The sequence below is a fragment of the Peromyscus leucopus genome, chromosome 10 (genome assembly GCF_004664715.2).
Source record: "Peromyscus leucopus breed LL Stock chromosome 10, UCI_PerLeu_2.1, whole genome shotgun sequence".
In the NCBI taxonomy this organism is placed as follows: domain Eukaryota; kingdom Metazoa; phylum Chordata; class Mammalia; order Rodentia; family Cricetidae; genus Peromyscus; species Peromyscus leucopus.
Genome location: NC_051071.1, coordinates 85,769,712 through 85,778,480, shown reverse-complemented (window position 1 = coordinate 85,778,480; position 8,769 = coordinate 85,769,712). Strand labels below are relative to the sequence as shown.

Below are 8,769 nucleotides of genomic sequence, written 5' to 3'. Positions count from 1 at the left end.
ACAGAGGGAGATCAGTGGGTTCATCCATAGGCAGTGGAACCTTCAGGACGCTTTGGACTGTGGTGAAGAGTTTGCATGGCGTTCTAAGGGCAGTGGGATTAACTCGAGGGTTTGCATCAAGCAGGTGATCTATGGGCTGTGCATTTGTACTCCTGTGTGCTAAAGCTTGAGTATGGGATGTCCCCTACAGGCTTATGCATGTTCCCTGGCGGGTGGTGCTGTGTTGGGGTGCTGTGTCCAGGGATTTTTCTGGGAGCAGTAGGTTATTAAGGACATGCTTTTGAAGGTTAGTAGACCAGTCCTAGCCCTGGCTGCTCTCTGCTTCCTGATTGGCTAGGATGTGAACAGTTTCTACCTCATGCTTCCATTTTCGTGGACATACGTTCCACTATGCAATAATGACTGACTCACCACTCTGAAACACATCTTCCCTCTTGTGAATTCTTTCTGCCCAAGATTTTAGTCATAACTCTGCAAAACTGACCAATACAGAAAGTCAGGCAAGTGACATCATGGCTGTGAGAAACCTGACCACGGTGTTCTCAGGCCGTTGGAACGAGTGTGTGGGGAGAAATTTGGAAGAGTTTTGAGGTGTGGGGTAGCGAAGCTCTGGAATGTTATAGACAGAACACAAAGGAGAATTCTGCTGGGACTTAGAACCCAGACAGAAGCATGGATGGATGCTCCTGAGGATCCAGATGGGACAAGACTCTGTTGGGGATCCGACTAGGGAACATTTGTACTGCATTCTGACAATTCTTTGTCTAAATTCTACCCACGCCCTGAAAATTTGAGTGAGGATGAACATAAAGGTAACATATTAATTTATTTGGTGGGGGAAATACTGAGTACAGCATCTAGACTCTGCTGTGGTTATTGATGGCTTCTTAAACAGATTTACAGTGGCAATCAGGAGCAAGACGTGGATAGAAAGGTGAAAAACAAGCAGAGTGGTCAGGAAGAGGGCATGTTGAACACAGACAAAGCAGGTCATTGTTGAGAAGATGCATGTGGTTTAAAAGAGAACTGTACAGCTTTCGCTGTAATAATAAAGAACATTCCTTGAGGACTGTACCCCACCCAGTGAAGCTCCCAGGCAAACAAACCCTGCTGACAACCTTTCATTTAAAAAGTGAGTCTCAGGGGTATCCTTCTCAAATCGCTCTGACTAACCAGGTGCTTTCCCAGGTTATGCCACACAAGTCCAGATGAGCCTGACAATGTCTTGAGCTTGCAGTGGAAGCTGGCATGATAGTTGTGGTGTTTGTTTTCCAGGTTTGTGGAATGAAAGAATTACAGCGCTATGGAGGCTTGAACCAAAGCTTTAGAGAAAAGCCAGCGAGGCTACACAGTGGACAGCAAGATCAGCTTCCTGACAAGAACTGCTGGGAGGCTGGTCTATGAATCTGCAAAGCTGAAGTAGCAATGGGTATCTCAGGAGATGACAGGGATGTGGAGCAGCTAAATGTGACTGCGGGCACTAAATGTGACTGGCCAAAAGAAAGGCCATGTGCACATGGTGAGGCGGTATGGGAGGGCTATCTATGCTTTTCAGAGCTTTGCCGATATTACTGTGTGCCCTGGATGGAGGTGGGAAGCTAGAGATGATACTGTGTGCCCCAAATACCAGACTCAGAGCTACTGGATTTAATGTCTGCCCTGCTAGGTTTCAGTATTGCTTTGGTCTGGCCACATCTCCCCTTTTGGAATGATGTTTACTCGGCGCCAGTGTGTCTTGGCAGTATACAACTCTCTCTCTCTCTCTCTCTCTCTCTCTCTCTCTCTCTCTCTCTTTTGTTTCATATGGGCTCACAGGGAAGAGTTGGCTTTGAGCCTTGGAAGAAATTTTGAACTTTTGAACAGTATTGAAACTATGAAGATCACAGGGACTCTTGAAATTTAACCAACTGCATTTTGCCTTACGGAGTGGGGCTGTTGTGATTTGAATCATCTGCAATGTCCCCCACAGGCCTGTGCTTTCAAGGCTTGTTCCTTGGATGGTGGTGCTGGTCTGAGGGGGGAATGTTGAACCTTTAGGTGGCTGGACCTTGCACTCTGCTTACTGGTTGGCTGGGAAGTAAATAGCTTGTGTGCCTGTTGCTGCAGACACGTCTCCCGTTGTCATGTCTTCCTCGCCTCGAGGAACCGAAATCTCTCCAAAACCGTGAGCTAAGATAAATCTACAAGGTGTTTCTGTGGAGTATTTTGATCAAAGCAACTCATCAGGGACTGGTGCAGTGCACTCCCAAGCACATCACATTCTGTGCAGATGCAATGGGCAACGACCGTGCATTCAGACAGTTTATTCTCTGGTGACTCTAACAACGGTTCTGTTGGAGATGGGCAGCTGCGCCCAGTTATTGTTGTTTAGAGGTTAACTGAGGCATGGAAGGCTAACAGTGTATTGGAATTTATGCTCCCCTTCTCCAGAGCAGAGTCATCAGTGGGGGGATGCTTCCAAAGACTACGTTTTCCAGCCTCCCTTGTCTTCATGTGCAGCTCCATGTGGCCTCAGTTAACATGCAGCCTCCTAGTGTGGATCGAGAAGTCACAGGCTAAGAATTGCACAGAAGCCGTGAGTCCAGTCCCCAAATGACCTCATGGGGGAACACTGCTCGGTTAACACATGGGTGTCACCAACCGGTAATAGTCACTGCAGCAAGAAAGTCAAATAACGACCAATCAGAGAGACTGAATAGTGACTTTGGGTTAGCTGCTCAAGGATAGCCTCTGAGATGTGTGGCAGGAGGGGCCAGTCGTGCGAAGTACTGTACAGAGATAATCTATGCAAAGGGCGTGTTAAAGCAGGCCAGATTTGCTGGGATGTGTAACACAAGGAGAATTAAATGGGACCTAGTACAGAAGGTAAATGGGGTTCAAATCGTGAACTCTGAGTTTTAGTCTGAGTTTGAAAATGCAGCTTTATTGGTTAATTTGATTCTTCTTCAGTGTGTGGAGCTCTGTGGCTGATGTAGACGATGGGATATGGTAGTGCTAGAGTACATATGAGTGGTCTTGGTCAAGAGGCTGTGCACCTGTCCATGTCTATTGGTAGCCTATACTTGCTGGATGGAGTCTTATGGCATGTTTTAGAGGGGGTGTCAATGACGTTTGTATCTGGAGAAGCATCAGATAAGAAACCCTTGATGTACATATGCGCCGAGAGGTTTACAGGGTCCCACACGGGGTGGGGAATCTGCATAATTTGGTTGTAATTCTTCTGCGTGGAAGACTTCTCCACTCTTACTCACTGGCTTATTTGTTCATCAGTATACATCCACGCCTACCTTCCTATTTGGGATCACATCCCAGTGTTACATAGTTGCAGTCTGGGTTCTTTTCCTTGGTTCCCCTTCCATTCAGTATATCCACCCCATCAGTGCATTCTTCCTGTGCTTATGTGTTTCCTGATTGTGAGGCTCAAGGATTGTCATGGATATTCCTTACTGCAGTTCCAGAACCAGCCATTTCTCCTAGGAATGCTATTTTCTTTTACTGAAAATTCATAGTTGAAACCGAGGTCTCCCTTCAAAGAGTGGTTGTTAGTTTGGGACATCAGTATTTCTAAGCCCTCAAAAACATTTACTTAGCTCCCAATTTTGGGTATCAGCCATTTAAGGCAGGCTCAATCAGGTAGGTTTCTGAGTCTCAACCAATTTCAGTTGATTTTGCTCCTACATCTGTGGTTACCTGGTGGGTTGTCAAGCTTTATGGCAGCCACAACTGGTATGTCTAGGATGACTATACCTTTTTATTCACGGTCTTTTATCGTCAAACACACTAGCTTAAGCCAGTTCTTCATAGCAGGATTCAGAAGCATCAAGAAGAAAACCACACGAAGTATTTTGGGTCTGTCTTAGGGTTTCTATTGCTGTGAAGAGACACCATTACCATGGCAACTCTCATAAAGGAAGCCATTTCATTGGGGCTGGCTTACAGTTTCAGAAGTTTAGTCCATTATCACGATGGCAGGAAACATGGCAGCGTGCAGGCAGACATGGTGCTGGAGAAGGAGCTAAGAGTTCTAGATATTGATTTCCAGGCAGCAGAAGCAACTGTGTGCCACACTGAGCATAGGTTGAGTATAGGTCTCCCATCATGACACACTTCTTCCAACAAGGCCACATCTGCTCCATTAAGGCCACACCTCCCAATAGTGCCATTCCCTATGGGACAAGCATTCAAATATACGAGTCTATGGGGGGCTATTCCTATTCAAACCCATGACAGGGTACTAGGACAAACTCACTAAATGGTGCCTCTGCTACCTCCTATTGGCCAGAACAAGTCAGGGGGTAAGCCTAGATTTAAGAGGGTGAAGAAAGAAATTCCATCCCTTAGGAGACACAAATGCAGGCAACCATGCCATAAATTCCATCGCTCAAGGGAAGCATAGGCAAGCAACCATGGCTGTATGCATAGTTATGCGTACATGGGGAACTGACAGCCATCCTGAAAACAGAGAGGAAGCAAGCAGAGGGAGAGTGTGAGAGGTCACTGTCTCGGGGGTTACAGCTGAACGTCTGAGATTGGAGAGTATTATACAACGGCAAAAATAAAAGGTGAGATATTGACTCCTTGTTGAAATTCATAACTTAGCTGAGGCCAGAAGTAGACATTTATGGGTGGACAGAGGGGACTCAGAGAGAGCAGGTGGAATATGACTCCTCAAGAATCACAGACAAGAACCACGGAACAGTTCCGCACGAAGGCAACAGTGGTGGAGGAAGAAGGGGAAAAGATGGACCTGTATTTTACTGGTCTAGTGAGGGTCAAAATCATTTCAAGAATTTCCTTTGAGCAAAATCACTTGAACAACTAACTGTGTCCAGCAATAACCATGCCATTTTTATACCCTTTCTCACCTTTTCCTACGGACACTTTGTAAGGTGGTTCGTAATCTATTTGGCAGTATTTATGTAGCCAAAATGAGCAGTGTGAAATATAAGTAGGCTGGCTGCCTGAAGTCTCCCTACTCTGACATGAATTATCATTTGATACTTAGAGTATGCAACATTTGCTTAATGGACATCAGATTTGCATCTAAGCTAATGACCTGAGACCCTCAAATCCATATTACTTACTTATCTTTCCCTCTTATTCTATTTTCCTGAAGAAACTGTATTTCAAGGAGAATTTATCCTTGAAAAGCAGCTGACTCTACCATTATATGATTGCTCTAAAGGTGGTGAATATGTTTTTGCAGGCAATTGTAGAGCAAGTTGTTCTCATGGAAAGCAAAGTGTGCACAGTGATAAAAAAACTATTGCTAGTGGCACTTTAATATTTACACCGAGAACATGCGCAGCTGACTTGTGAATACCTACCACCAGAAACCTACCTGCCAATATATTTATATTTTTCCTTAGAAGAGATGTGATCTCCCAGTCTTTCTCTCAGATATGGAAATAGAGACTGTTTATGAAGGGAAATCACTTGAAAGGGAAAGGCTAAACTACACTGAGAAGCAGGAACCCCAGGTCATGGCCCTTAAGGTCATTTACACAGCAGCTGCCTTCCTGCCCTACTTGTACATTGCTGGCTGTTCTGACCCATGTTCTGTTGTTACCTGTGGGCAGCGCAGGGTTTCCAGACTTCTTTTGTGTCTTATCCTCTTTCATACACTAATCTTGATGACTTTCCCTCCAATCCCTGCTCTCTTATGACCCCCTGGCCCCAGAGTGATAGTCACAAAAATCTTTTTGAAATTGAAAAAAAAATCCATGCAATATGTTTTGATCCTGTCTTCTCCTCCCCCAGTTCCTCCCAGATCCTCCCCATCTCTGCATCCAGCCAACTTTATGTTCTTTCTCTCTCTTAAAAACAAACAAAACCAAGAAAACACACACACACACACACACACACACACACACACACACACACACACCACAAAAATGAAAATCAAGACAAATAAGCAAAAAACCAATAAGACAAAAAAAGTCAAAACAAAAAATAACAAAACACAGTCCACAAAAATACCACTGAGTTCATTTTATGTTGGCAAGCTACTCCTAGGCGTGGGGCCTGCCCTAGAGCCTGGTTGACAACCAGTGAGACTTCACTGGAGAAAACTGATTTCCCCTTGGCCTGTGGGTATCAATTGTAGATAGTTTCTTGGTTCCAGGTGGGACCCTCTTAGTGCTGGGACCCTGACTCTATCGAACCTATGCAGGCCTTAATTCAGCTATTAAGAAAAATTAAAGTATGAAATTCACAGGTAAGTAGATAGAAACAGAAAAAAAATCATCCTGAGATAACCTAGCCCCCCTGCCTCAAGAAATACTGTATGTTTTTTCTTATATGTGGGTGTTAGCTTTTAAGCTTTCAATGTGTACTATAATCCAAATAACCACAGAGATTAGGTACCTAGTAAGGGACTAGGGTGAAGGGGAGGATCTCCCAGGGAAGGGGAAATAGAAAACTTGTCATGGAGAGACAAAGAGGAAACTATAATAGGAGGATTAAATAGAGAGGGGGATGGGAAAGAATGGTAAAGGAGGGAATATGGGGAGGAACAAACTAACAAAAAAGGTCATTTGAACAACCAAATGTAAACCTACGACTGTAGAAACTTCCATATGTATATACATATAAAAATGGGAATCTAAGCAGAGTGACCAAATAATAGGGGAGACATCATCCCAACTTGACACTTCTCACTATCAAAGGAAAACCTCTAGTGCCAGGAATGGGCTACATCTAATTGAGTTGTTGGCCAAAGAGGTCAAACAACCCAGACTATTGCCAAGGCTATTGATTACTGTCCGCAACTCGATGGTAAGGCCCTATCGCTGAAGACAAGACTTACTTATGTCCTCTGACAGGGAGAAGTCAAACTGGTGCCTCACTAGAAGCTTCACACCTACTGGGTAGTATTCATGGTTCTGTGTGGTGCTCAGCATGCTCCTGGAAGAGAAAGGTAATCATCGATGTCACCTAGCTGTGGACCCTACAACCTACACAGTGACCTGCCTGTAAGATACACTGGTAATAGTGGTACAAGTGTTATGGAAGTAACTGACAAACTAGCCTGCCTCCATCTTAGGCTTGAAAGCCAGCCATCGTATAATAAAAATAAACTAGATTCATTCCTGTTTATTAAATTAGATTCTGTAGATGAAATCTGTTTCTCAAGGATTGGGCTATGCCCCACCTGTAACCTTAACTAAAAATGGTTCTGTACAGCCTGTTCTAGGAAATGACAACCATGGCTTTATTTAAAAAGTTCTTTTGACCACCTTGTTATGATCACCTTGTTATGACCACCTTGCAACCATGCCTTTGTTTTAGCAGGTTGTTATGATCAACTTGTTATGCTTATGTTCTGACTCTGTAACCCAGCCTATTTGCCTGCCAAATCCCCGTTTGGAAACCCCCTACTCTTGAACTATAAAAACACTTCTCTCACCCATGTCTAATACTGATCTCTTGAACTCTGCCTTTAGGGAGAAAAATCCCATGTGAATGAATAAAAAAAAGCCTGGTTTAATTAATTTGGTCATGATAATTTGGGTCAGTGGTCTTTCTCTTCCCATCATTAGAATTAACAGTAACCAACTACCTTTTGATTGTATTTAAGGCCCACTCCATAACATGGAACCCACACCTGACACTACTAAAGTGTGTAAGAACCTAAGACTAGATAGAGCATGGGCATGGGGAAAATCTAATACTATTATTTTGCTAAAGAAACCTAGAATAAAATGACTCTAATGACATACCACTATAACCATAGACCAGTGCTTCAATCAGCCCACGTCAGAGAAGCTTCTTCTTGTAGTAGATGGGAATTAACACAGAGACCCATAACTGGACAATGTGTAGAGAGTGGGAGACTTTGGAGCACCCAGTCCTAAATGGCATGTTTTCATCAAACCCCTCCCTCAGGTCTTACAAGTCTACACAGAAGAGGAGGCAGAAAGATTGCAAGAGCCAGACGTGATGAATGACTCCACAATCATCTGAGAGAACAGAAAGGTGATGATCAATCTTCCATACAGAGAGGAGTGTAGTCCTTGCTCAGAGAGACTTCAAGACGCTTTCCTTTCTTTATCTGTTGGTTAAAGAGGAGGCTTTCAATTTCCTTCAGTCAGAATTGGCTGGAATCCCTGCATCACAGGGAGCTTAGTTTGAAATTGCCACATATCCTAGAGAACCTGTGTGACTATAACACAGCCTTTTCAAGGACCAAAGATATTAGGTATATAAATCCATGAAATACCAGTACTTCTTTCACATTTACATTTTATATCTCTGAATACTTATTTGACCCAATGATCATGAATATACTCAATAACATCAGCTTATATATCATCTAATTTTATATTCCTTTAAGCTTCCCTACTATTCAAGTACAATATAATGATCAAATATAATAATAAAATATACTAACCAAAATATTTGGTTCTGGTTGGGTTTAGGTTTATAGCCTTAAATTTAAGAATAAAACATAATAAACCTTTTTTTATATGAGTGCTCTCCTTGCATGTATAACTGCATGCCAGAAGAGGGCATTAGGTCCTATTATAGATGATTGTGAGTCACCATGTGGTGGCTGGGAATTGAACTCAGGACCTCTGGAAGAGCAGCCAGTGCTCTTAACTGCTGAGCCACCTCCCCAGCCCCATAATAAACTTTTTAAAAGTAAATAAGTTTAGAGGAAAAAAAAGAATGCAAATTTTTATTGTTAGATTTCTTGTTTAACATGACTCTGGACAACTATATTTAGCTCTGCTGTCTCCCAAAGTTAGAAATGTCTCCCCAAATAAC

At 43.2% G+C, this 8,769-nt stretch overlaps 1 long non-coding RNA gene across 1 annotated transcript; it reads left to right on the top strand.

Annotated features, from left to right (window-relative positions):
* The first annotated feature begins 659 nt into the window (after positions 1-659).
* LOC119088697 lies at positions 660-8,262 on the top strand. The gene is made up of 3 exons (XR_005092393.1): positions 660-812; positions 6,825-6,919; positions 7,888-8,262. It is a non-coding gene; the product is annotated as an uncharacterized LOC119088697 (long non-coding RNA).
* The last annotated feature ends 507 nt before the right edge of the window (positions 8,263-8,769 follow it).